This window comes from Macaca thibetana, chromosome 5 (genome assembly GCF_024542745.1).
Source record: "Macaca thibetana thibetana isolate TM-01 chromosome 5, ASM2454274v1, whole genome shotgun sequence".
Lineage (NCBI taxonomy): Eukaryota > Metazoa > Chordata > Mammalia > Primates > Cercopithecidae > Macaca > Macaca thibetana.
The window spans coordinates 34636512-34648512 of record NC_065582.1 but is presented as its reverse complement, the minus strand read 5'-3'; the positions used below and the strand labels follow the sequence as shown (position 1 = coordinate 34648512).

General features: G+C 36.2%; 1 long non-coding RNA gene across 1 annotated transcript in view; it reads right to left on the bottom strand.

Moving 5' to 3' along the window:
* The window catches only part of LOC126955084 (uncharacterized), a 40134-nt gene that overhangs the window by 27865 nt on the left and 268 nt on the right, over window positions 1-12001 (bottom strand). The window contains exon 2 of the long non-coding RNA XR_007725804.1: window positions 5784-5878. This is a non-coding gene — a long non-coding RNA (uncharacterized LOC126955084). The remainder of the gene's footprint in view (window positions 1-5783; window positions 5879-12001) is intronic.

Genomic DNA, 12001 nt, shown 5'->3' with positions numbered 1-12001 from the left:
GCCATCCACTTTTTTTAAGGCCTTATTCCAACGTTGTAAATATTTTCACATAACACACCCCGTAGGCACTTTGACTACAACAGATCTAAAACTAAAACCATGATTATTTTTCAAAATATGTTTCTCCTTTTTACTTCCTCTTTTGGTTAGTGGCTTCACTATACATTCAATGACCATGTACAAAGCTTGATAATCAGGCTGTCTCCTCCCTAACCTCATTCCCCACACAAAAGAATCACCTGTTCTATATACATCATATCCCCACATCCCTCCCTCCCACAAAACATTTACATTGCTACCAAAATGTTCTTACTAAATCTCAAAGTTTTTGAGATCTTCTCTCTAAGCTTAATCCTTGTCAAATTTTTGCATCCTAACGTCTCTGATTCGGTGTTTTCAGACTTCTGTGTGCATCAGAATCACATGAGGCGCATTGTCTGTAGACTCTAAGGTGGTTCCTGATTTCCCCTGTCTCCCAGTATTCAAGCCCTTGTATAAATTCCGCATCTTGAGTATAGACACTGTGTGAATTGCTTCAAAACAGTAGAAAGTGGCAAAGGTGATGGGAGGTCTCTTCCATGATTGTGTTATATACGAGTATAACTTTCCTCTTACTAGCAGATTCTTCCCCTTGCTGACTTTAATGAGGTAAACCTCCACTTAGAGAGACCTATGTGACAAGGGACAGAAGAAGTTTCCAGGCAACAGCTAGCAAGGAGATGAAGCTCTCAGTCTGACAACCCACAAGAAACTGAATCCTGCTAGCAGCCATCTGACCTTAGAAGCTGATCCTTTCCCGGTCAAACCTCAGATGGGACCCCATATTTGTCCAACATATTGACTGTAGCCTTGTGAGATATCCTGAAGTAGAAGACCTGGATAAACCATGTCCTAATTCCAGAAACTCTGAGACAATAAGTGCTTGTTTTGGCTGCAAAATTTGTGGTGTGTTTTATGTAGTAATAAATAACTAATAAGGGAACTTTTAAAAAATATAGATTTTCAGGCCTCTTTAAATGTGGAATGGGGACCTGAAATCTGCAGAGCTTTTTTAAGGCTCTTCATGTAATTCTAATGTTACAATATGCCTGATTTGTGAATCATTGTTGTAAGCCACATCCCTCCCTCCCACAAAACTTTTACATTGCTACCAGAATGTTCTTACTAAATCTCAAAAATGACCACACTTTTTGTGTGCTTTCAACCTCTCAATGACTATACATTATCAATACAATAATGCAACTAGCTGGCATAGAGTACACCACCTTCAATTACGCAGATACTATGAACCTCCTCAGTATAATCTTTCATCGTTTCACCAAAGGCATCCTATACTATACGGAGCCGGTCCCCGTGTCAGCACTAAACTACGTCTCCATGAATTGGCCAGAGTGTTTCCTCTGCTTAGAATTCCTGTCCTCTGTCTTAGCCCCCATCTGTTTGTATCTAGTAGATACAAATAAAATGTTAAATCTTCTGTGAATCATATGTGTATCATAGGACTTATCACCTTGTGACATAATTATTTTTTAAAATGTATCTCTTGTCCACTAGATGGTGGACTTTTGCATGGGCTAGACTCAAACTTATGAATCTTTTAGAGTAGCATTGTTAGAAGTTATATATCTATCGCATGCATAGAGCAAAATTCATACCACAAAGTTATTGTTCAGTATAATATAAAATGAATAAAAAATGTGTTCAGCCCTAATTGCTTATAAAATGCCATATATACCATCTTGCAGGGGTCCTACTTCTATGTTTCCTAATTCAATTTTTTATAAATCTAATAATATAGGCGGCTTTCATTATTCATTGGAATTCTTCAGTAATTACATTGGAAAGCGAAGAATCCTTTTGAGAGCATGTTACAATGTTCCTTTTGCATATCCTTACTCTTCCTTTTCTTTAAGTTATATTGAGCTGTTTGTCTTTTAAAGTTCATCTGTATTCAGTGATATCAAATTATTCATTTGAACAAATGCTTTTCTCTCTCTGGAAGTCACTGAATGTACATCAGGGCTAATGCTTAGATTTTCAAATCCTGGGAGAAAGAAAATGCAGCTCAGGCCCACACATAAATAGACATTTAAATGTTTTTAAAACCAGTGCAATGACTCTGCAAGAATTGCATGGGCAACATTTGAATTCGAGTAAAATTTTAAAAATCTACGTTTCAAATTAAATAAAAGGTATACCATTCTCATGCTCTTATAACTGCTAGGGAAAATGCTAAGATTAAAGAATGACTCTATTAGTTGAGAGTGAGTTAGATACCCGTTTTCAAGTATTGTATCATTTCCTTGGAAAGGTCAAGAATATAGCTATTTAGAGTTTTGAGTTTTTAAGAACGGAGTATAGAAAACATATTTTGTAATCAAAAAGTAGATTAAATAAATGATCAACCACTCAAAAGAAAACAGGCAACACAGTTTCACAACCACCTTTCTCTTATTTTTGGCTTTCTCCAGCCTCCACTTCCTACACTACATTAGTGAGTAAGGGACAGATAGAGTAAAATAAAAGGAGGATGTTCATTATATATTCTTGTTCTGTTCTCGAGTACTGTCATGTTTTAAATTAAATACTTGAAATGTACATTTTCTGTACAAATAGCAAATGCACTTTAAGAACTGGGACAAAATACATGACAATTAGCTCAGAAGTTCATTCAATGATGTAAACCAGAATTGCCAAATATCAATGGCAATTTACCTTGAATTTACCTGGGTGCACATTCAGAACTTTAGTGTATGAGGTTATGTCTATATTGGTCAAATGAAAAGGCAGGCGATTCAATATCCACACATCTTTCTTACTCAGGGGAAAATAAGCAAATTTGTAGTTTTTCTATGTTGGCTCTCTCACTGTTACACAAAAAGCATTTAAATGATTACTGTTTGTGTTTCTCACTATATGTTTCCCATTCACACACTTAATTATATTTTCAGAATTTAAATTTCATTTGTCAAAAAATAACTATGGTTTTTTAATTATCACAGAATTTTATTGCTGGAAGAGAGTTTTAAAGTTATCTATTTCATTGTTTCTCAACTAGATAATTACATGTTCAACTGGTAAAAATAAAGTGCCTTTGTGTTTTTGGAAACCCCTAAACTAAGGGAGCAGAGAAGAGGCAGAATAGAAAGAGGTGAAGAAGAGAATGGAGATGCATTCCCCTGAAGGCTGTGGGTAAAGAAAAAGACACAGGCCCTCAATACTTTGCTGAGTGGATCTTTGTTTGGTTAATGCGAACCTAGATCCACATCTCATTTTCAGGTGAAGTGAGGACCATAAAATCTCATCTTCTTTGTCCAATAGGAAGTACAAAAGCACAGGCATTTCCTAGCCAAGCAAGCTTGCCACCTTACCACCTAAATGTAATGCTCATAATCTTGGCACTGTAGCCTAACCGGAAGACTTTTCTTTCTTTCTCTTTGCACTTTTCTAAACTTATGTGAAAACTTTCCCATTTTTTTCAGATGTCTGGCAAATGCATAGTGAGGTACACTGAACTACCATACAGCTAGATGGCAAAACACATTTCACATTAATGTTTTCTACTTCTAATGGGAAAATAAAATTTATTAGAGGTAGATACTTATGTTTTCTCCTTTCGTAACTAAGTGGCAAACACTTATTCATCTTTTTTTTTTTTTTTTTTTTTTTTTTTTGAGACGGAGTCTCGTTCTGCCGCCCAGGCTGGAGTGCAGTGGCCGGATCTCAGCGCGCTGCAGGCTCCGCCTCCCGGGTTTACCCCATTCTTGTGCCTCAGCCTCCCAAGTAGCTGGGACTACAGGCGCCCGCCTCGTCGCCTGGCTAGTTTTTTGTATTTTTTAGTAGAGACGGGGTTTCACCGTATTAGCCAGGATGGTCTCGATCTCCTGACCTCGTGATCTGCCCGTCTCGGCCTCCCAAAGTGCTGGGATTACAGGCTTGAGCCACTGCGCCCGGCCTATTCATCTTTCAATCCTTGCCTGAACTTCATCTCTACATTCTCAGTTTTCCCAGAGAAAATTAACCATTCATTTTACTTTGCTGGACTAAAATTTATGGCTTGTGGACTTTCTAATGTTGCATTTATAACATTGCAACTTATTTTTCACTTGTCAACACTTTACCTAGACTTTAAGCCTTTTGGAGCAAGAACTGTCATTCTTATTTCAGGGACTGGTAAAGTGGCTGTCACATACTGCATACTCTATAAATATTTTATTTTAAAAGGTTGTTTGATTATTTGTAGGGCAATATGGATTCTAGAAATCATTTATGTTTGATGAATTTTAAAGTCACCACTTTATACATCACTTTATGCAAAATATCATTCTCTGAGTGAGTTTTCTGGTGATACTTTCATCTTATCTTTCTGTGTTCCAGTATTTATAGCATTTTTCTGTAAGGAAGGGGCATCAGTGTTCTCTCAAGTCCATTTGCTTTAATCCTGAAACTGAAAAGTAATTCTGGATCACGCGTACTGTCTTTCAATACAGGATTATTATAGTATTCAAGACAGCTGCAAGAGATGAATGCCCTTGCTTTGTTTTGTAAGCTGACCTGTTGATGTAACCTGTGGTTTTATATTTAAGAAGGCATAAACAGTTTGCAATTTTGTATCTGTTAGAACCAACTCCAAGAGGTTGGCAAATAGAAAATAATTTCTGTTTGAAATTATGTCACCTGTCTGATTTGAGGTGAGGATATATTAGTGAAGACATTGTGAAAAAAAATCCTGGTAGCTTGCTTATGACCATTCTAATCATTCCACGGGATAATTTGTAATGCTCAATTTACGTTCTTGATCTAGGTATTTATGATAATTTTTTTAAAATCAAAAAGAGTCCATTTTCACTCTGCATAATATGTGATTTTCTATAGACATATCTTGTTCTTAATAAATATATTTAATATCTCACACACAGTTTTAAAATTTTCAAAATTAATTGTTTAATAGTTTTCAATTTCTACACTCTATCATTGGTTCAAATACCCAACAATGAGTAACCAAGAGTTTAGTAAATGTAACTTGAAAATACACAAGACTTCAAGAGAGGCACCACTCTTATGACTAAAATTATTGTGAGAATAAACCATTTTCTCAGCTCCAAACCTCAGGACAGCTGGTGTTTTCTAGACCCAGTCTTTGGAAGTGAGGAAGAAGAGAAGGAATCATTGCTGTGTAGGCTGTAGAAGGACAAGGCCCAGCGCTGCCTGTTGTGGGTAATAACCCATTTAGATTTCCATTCACCTGGAATATCTTTTCTGGTATGAGTGTCCATTTTAAGTAGGCAAGAATGCAGTAGTAAGGGAGGCCACAATAGTTTTAAAGAAATCTGGTGTTTGAGAGTAAAGATATTATGAGAAGGGATTATAGGATCAAGCAAAGGTATTTAGCTGAAAACTGATGAATAGAGGAAGGAAGCAAGATGTCCATTGGATAATAATAACAAGTATTTTTAAAGAGCTTACTCTGAGCCATATGTGGAACTCTTTAATCCTAGAGACTCTACATATACTGTCCCATAGAATCTTTACAACAGCTTTATAGGTTCATACTATTACCCCTCTTTCACAGATAAGGAATATGAAGCCCAGAGAACTTGTCCAAGTAATTTGCCCAGAAGCCTAATGGCTAATGGGTGGCCTAACAAATATTTAAATCCAAGCAGGCTAAGTCCTCAGCCCATTTACACATGATCATGAGGCCACAGCTATCTCTGTTAGATGTGTGAGCCATTATTTATCCAAGGTGCAAGCAGAAATTAACTTCAGAAATAAGGACTCACCTGAGAAATGGGATTCAAGGAGAAATGGAAGGATTTGTGTCCTTGAGTCAAAGGGAAATCTACTTTCCTTAGATGGTGGGGTGGATAACTTGTACCTAGAAAAGGAGGTGAAAGCAAGAAGGAGAGACTTGTTCAGTATTCTCTCTAAGAGATGTGAGGTCCACCTAGGCATGGCACTGATGGAACAGAGACTAGGACATTAAGAGGGATGAATTGTTCATGCCTCCATAGTTTTACCTGTTATTAGGAGGAATATTTGGGACATTCACTACCTTTTCCTACCTCTCTAGTACATACAAATATGTGAGAAACATTTATCGACATCTGTGTTTAAGAGGCACCATGCTAGATGCTGATGATACAGTGGTGGATGAAACAAAACAAGGAACCAAATGCAGATGAAACAAACACAGAACCTGTCTCATGTTCTCAAGGTCTAGCTGGGAAATAGGTATTCATCAAGGTGTAAAATAATCATATAAAAATGTGAAATTGAAAGTGCTACAAGTGTCAAAGAGAGACACACAGGGCTAAGAGCTCTCTGATAAGGAAATTTAACCTGCTTAGCATATTAATGGACTGTTTCTCTAGGGAAGTGAGTCTCTGACTTTTTAAAAAATATACATACACTGTTTGTCAACTGTACCTCGACAAAGCTAGAAAAATGGAAGTAAATGGCACATATTTTCTTTCATGCAAGATAAATAATTCCTAGAGGTGTACTGTACAGCATAGTCTTTATAGGAAATAATATTGTTTTATACATTTTTTTCTTTTTTAAGTTTCATTTTAGGTTCAGGAGGTACATGTGCAGATTTGTTTCATGGGTAAACTTCATGTTGCTGGGGTTTGGTGTACAAATCATTTCATCACCCAGGCAGTCAGCATAGTACAGGTAGTTTGTTGACTCTCACCCTCCTGTCACCCTCCATCCTCAAGTAGGCCCCAGTGTGTTTTGTCTCCTTCTTTGTGTCCATGTGTACTCAATGTTTAGCTCCCACTTGTAAGTGAGAAGATGCAGTATTTGGCTCTCTGTACCTGCATTAATTTACTTAGGAGAATGGACTCCAGCTACATTCACTGCTACAAAGGACATGATTACATTCTTTTTTATGGCTGTGTAGCATTCCATGGTGCATATGTACCACATTTTCTTTATCCACCACTAATGGGCATCTTGGTTGATTCCATATCTTTGCTACTGTGAGTAGTGCTGCAATAAACGCATAAATACATGTGTCTCTTTGGTAGACAATTTATATTCCTTTGAGTATATACCCAGTAATGAGATTTCTGGCTGAATGGCAGTTTTGTTTTAAGTTCTTTGAGAAATCTCCATACTGCTTTCCACAGTGGCTGAATCAATTTACATTTCCACCATCAGTATATAAGCATTCCCTTTGCTCTGCAACCTTTGCAGCTCCTGCTATTTTCTGACTTTTTTGTAATAGCCTTTCTGACTCATGTGAGATGGTATCTCATTGTGGTTTTGGTTTGTATTTCTCTGGTGATTAGTGATATTGGGAATTTTTTTCACATGTTTTTTGGTCACGTGTATGTCTTCTAACTACAAAGTTAATTAAGCAAAGAGATATATCTCCAACAATTTACAATGGACAACTTATAGCTACAAAGAATTGTATCAATGGAAACTAAATGTATTTTAACATTAAATCTGTACAAGCAACAGGAAATAAAGAACTCTGCAGCAACTTCTGAAGAACATAACATGTCAACCTGAATAATTTAGATTACATTCTCTCTCTCTCTCTCTCTCTCTCTCACTCTCACTCTCTCTCCCCTTCGTATGTATTTATCCCTTTATTTATTGGCCTATTCACAAGATATTCACCAATTAAGTGCTTCTTAAAAGTAGATATAAATGAAAAAATATTTGGGGAGTTTGATAATTGCAGATTGCGTCTCTCATGCCAAGAGATTCTTTGACCTTAGTGTCCGGGGCAGAGTCCGGGAATCTGCATTATTGTGAGGAACACCAGACAATTTTGATGAAGGGAGCCAAATCCTAGCACCACAGTTGAATAAATACAGCCGTAGTTTTTTTTTTTATAATCTCTTCCATATTTGTATTTTATCCACTATGCTTATTTAAATATAATCTTAGTATTATAATATAACCTATATTTTATTCCATCTATTAATAGTACCCGCTTAGTGGTATATAATATAACATACAATCCACTTAACAGAAGGCAATATTTACATTTTCTGTATGCTTTCCCTGTTTCAGGTAAACTCAATTAGGTAATTTGAATCTCCAAACAAAACGATTTCTTTATCAAATTTAGATGTGCTAGCAGACCAAGAGCAAGATGAATGAACCAGTCAGAAGCTTTACTACAGCTATTTTTAAAAACTGCCATGAAATAGAAGAAATCACAAAAAGATGCCAGAAGACAGTTGTTAGAAGATTATAAGATGGTATAACATTTGTTCTTAGTTATTAGTGTTAAGAAAATAACTCAGTGATGATAAAGAAAGTGTAGAATGGATTCCAAAAAATGAAAGTTTTATTCAAGTGTCATCTACATGTTAAAGGATTAAATTGAAGGTCTTAGTAATTATTTTTAAGAATAAAAAAAATCATAAATGCATTGCCCTTGCGTGATAATACTTAGCAGATCTTGCTGCTAAAATCCAAAAATGTAACTAAACCAAAATTACACTCCTTTTACATCCTGGTCAGTGTCTAACATTTTATAGTTACAGCATTCTTCTCTCAGCTTCACTTTTTCTGCTTCATCTTTTTTTCCCCACTATGGGTTGCTGACACCTCAGCATGAATTACCTTAGAGGCTTTCCTGAGAGTAGGTTATCATGGAGGGAGGGAGAGGATAAAGCACTAAAAGGAAAATTCACATACTTTACCTTTTAAACTTTGAAAGAGTCATGAATGGTGGAAAGAAAGATGCTGAAGATAATGGCCAAATGCTAATATAATTATCTTGAACAGAATGATATAATCATGGGCTCAATGGGACTGAAATTGAGATTATAGATTGAAGTCAAGGCAGTATGGAATGGCAGGAGTGACTGAAAGTAACTAGGGCTCAGAAAGATGGTCCATGTCTTTTTGTGCATAGGATTTGAATTATGTCTGGAATTCTTTTGAGTAGTAGTTTGAATTAGAGAAGAGAAAAAGATAACCAAAAAGCATTTCAATAAGGGAATAGGGAAGATGTGCAGGTGCTTGAAGGAGAGAGTCATAGTCAAGAGTGGTGAAGCTGCAGTAACAGAATTTCCTGTGGTCCCGTGGTGCCTTCCAGATGTACCAAAGAGGACTCTCTGGGGCCAGGGGGGGATCCCATAATCTGTATACTTATAAAGTACCTCCAGTGATTCTTGTTCCAGGAAATCAGGGACCCTGAACAGAGGGACCAGCTGAAGCCACAGCAGAAGAACATAAATTGTGATTAATACTTTTATAATTTCTTACACCTGTCTTTACTGCAATCTCTGAACATAAATTGTGAAGATTTCATGGACATTATCACTTCCCCAATCAATACTCTTATAATTTCCTATCCCTGTCTTTACTTTAATCTCTTAATCCTGTCATTTTCATAAGCCGAGGATGTATATCACCTCATGACCCTGTGATGATTGCATTATCTGCACAAATTGTTTGTAACGCATGTGTGTTTGAACAATATGAAATCTGGGCACCTTGAAAAGAGCAGGATAATAGTGATTTTCAGGGAACAAGGGAGATAACCACAAGGTCTGACTGCCTGTGGGGCCAGGCAGAACAGAGTCATATTTCTCTTCTTACAGAAAGCGAATAGAAGAAAAATCACTGAATTCTTTTTCTCAGAATGGAATAGCCCTGGGAAAAGAATGCATTCCCAGGGGAAGGTCTTTAAAATGGCCGCTCTGGGAGTGTCTGTCTTATGCAGTTGTAGATAAGGGATGAAATATGCCCTGGTCTCCTGCAGCACCCTCAGGCTTGCTAGGATTAGGAAATTCCAGCCTGGCGAATTCTAGTCAGACTGGTTGTCTGCTCTCAAATCCTGTTTCCTGTTAAGATGTTTATCAATGACAATATGTGCCCAGTGGCACATGGACCTTCATCAGTAATTCTAGTTTTGCCCTGGCCTTGTGATCTCGCTCTGCCTCCCTGCCCTTGTGAGCTTTTATTGCCCTCTGAAGCATATGATCTCTGTGACCCACTCCCTATTCGTACCCCCCTCCCCTTTTGAAAAAAAACTTGCTGGTTTTGCAGCTCAATGGACTTCCGTCAGCAGACAGAACCTGCTGACGTGTGATGTCACCCCAGAGTACCAGCTGTAAAATTTCTCTCTTTTGTACTCTTTCTCTTTATTTCTCAGACCAGCCAACACTTAGGGAAAATAGAAAAGAACCTATGTTGAAATACGGGGGGCTGATTTCCCTGATAATTCTAATGTGGGCCTTCAGTTCAAAGGAGCTCATCTAGGCTATAGAGTTTGAGGGAAAGAATTGTGTGGATGAGACAGTAAAATTCTTATTCATTTTAAGAGATGTCATGAATTAAATAGCTAATAGGTTGAGTTCCACACTTCACTTTTCCAGAACTAGCTCTGTTAAAAGAAATTTTACTCTCTCTCTCTATATATATAATTTTAATTGCTCAAAATAATAAAGTTCATTTAGGAAAATTCAAAAAGAAAGATGAAGAAAGAATTAATATAGCACTCATGGCATAAATATAGTTAACTTTTGTATATATTTACTCTGCTTTTTTTCATTCTCATGTTTAAAAATATGTGATTATAATGTACATCCAACTTCATATCTTGCATTTAAAATAAATACTACTTTTGTGGTAAACATTTTTCATTTTATATCGTTTTTCAGTAATGAGTTTAGTAGTGATGTCATATTTGAATGACTATTAAATTATGTATAGGTATCATATTTCTGAATAAACCTAAGTTCACAAATGGGAGTGTAAACGTGCTTATAATTTATGCTATTGTGTGACTTCTCTACTTTTCCTTATGTGCCTGTATGTCCCTTCTCCCACTTCTTTCTTCCTTCCTTCTTTCCTGCCTGCTTTCCTTCCTTCTTACTTCCTTCCCTTCTTTCCTGACTGGGAGGAACTCTCTGTCATCCTTGCTAGAGTGGGATGAAGCAGAACAATTGAAAGAACTCCATAAAATACTGATGTATGCATGCTTGCACTTATGTACAAGTTTTTATTAAACCCTCTCTATAAGTGAAAAAAAAATTGCTTCCTCATAGTGACTTTCACTGAAAAACATCTTTGTGGGGTAGTCATATGTTAAGGAACTAACATGAATAGCTAAATTAAATTTATGTTTTATTCATATGTGAACAAAATATAATATTCATAGGCATGGTCTGAGAGCAAAAACTTCATGGTGTCCCCAGGCCAAAAGAAACACCTAAGACTACAACTTACTAAGTAGATATGCCCAGTTGAAAAACATACATATGAATTGAAGAAAACTGTATTATTTTATTCTTAAATAGACACAACTACATACTAATGAGATATATGTGTGCCTGGTGGGCTCTGTGCAACTTCTCATACCACTTCTACTCTCATTTCCTGGTCCTCACTGACTTTCCACATGGTAATTTCTTTTGATCACAGCAACTATTTCTTAAACTAAGCTTCATAAAAATATGTCATCAAAAGGTGTGTATCACAATTTCATACTGACCCTGTGAAATATCTCAAGCTGTACTTTGTGCAGCACCTAGTGGATATTAAATATTGGTATCTAACCAGTATTGAGCATGTCTGTGCTTTCCTCTGAAATGTCAAATACCCCATTAGCACTCATGTGAATTTGCTGTGGTGGCCTGGATTACATCAGGGCAAAACTGGGAACCATGCACTTAGCATCATCTGAAAATTTTAATATGTTCTACGTGTTTCATAGTTATGTGCCTGATGAAAGCATTAAATAGCATGAATATGAATAAATAACCCTTTTTCAATGGAGTCAAACCAAATACCAAATTAGTAAATTTCACAATTAGTTATATATAAATACATGTACATAAAATATATATAATTTTTAAAATTAAACATAATTTTAAAAATTAAACAATATCCCTATGATATAAAGTACTACATATTTTTTATATATTTTATATATATATATATATTTTTTTTTTTTTCAGTTGGGGAAAGCTAAGTGATTTTACTGACTTTCAGAGTCAGATGCCCTTGTCAAATTTAATAT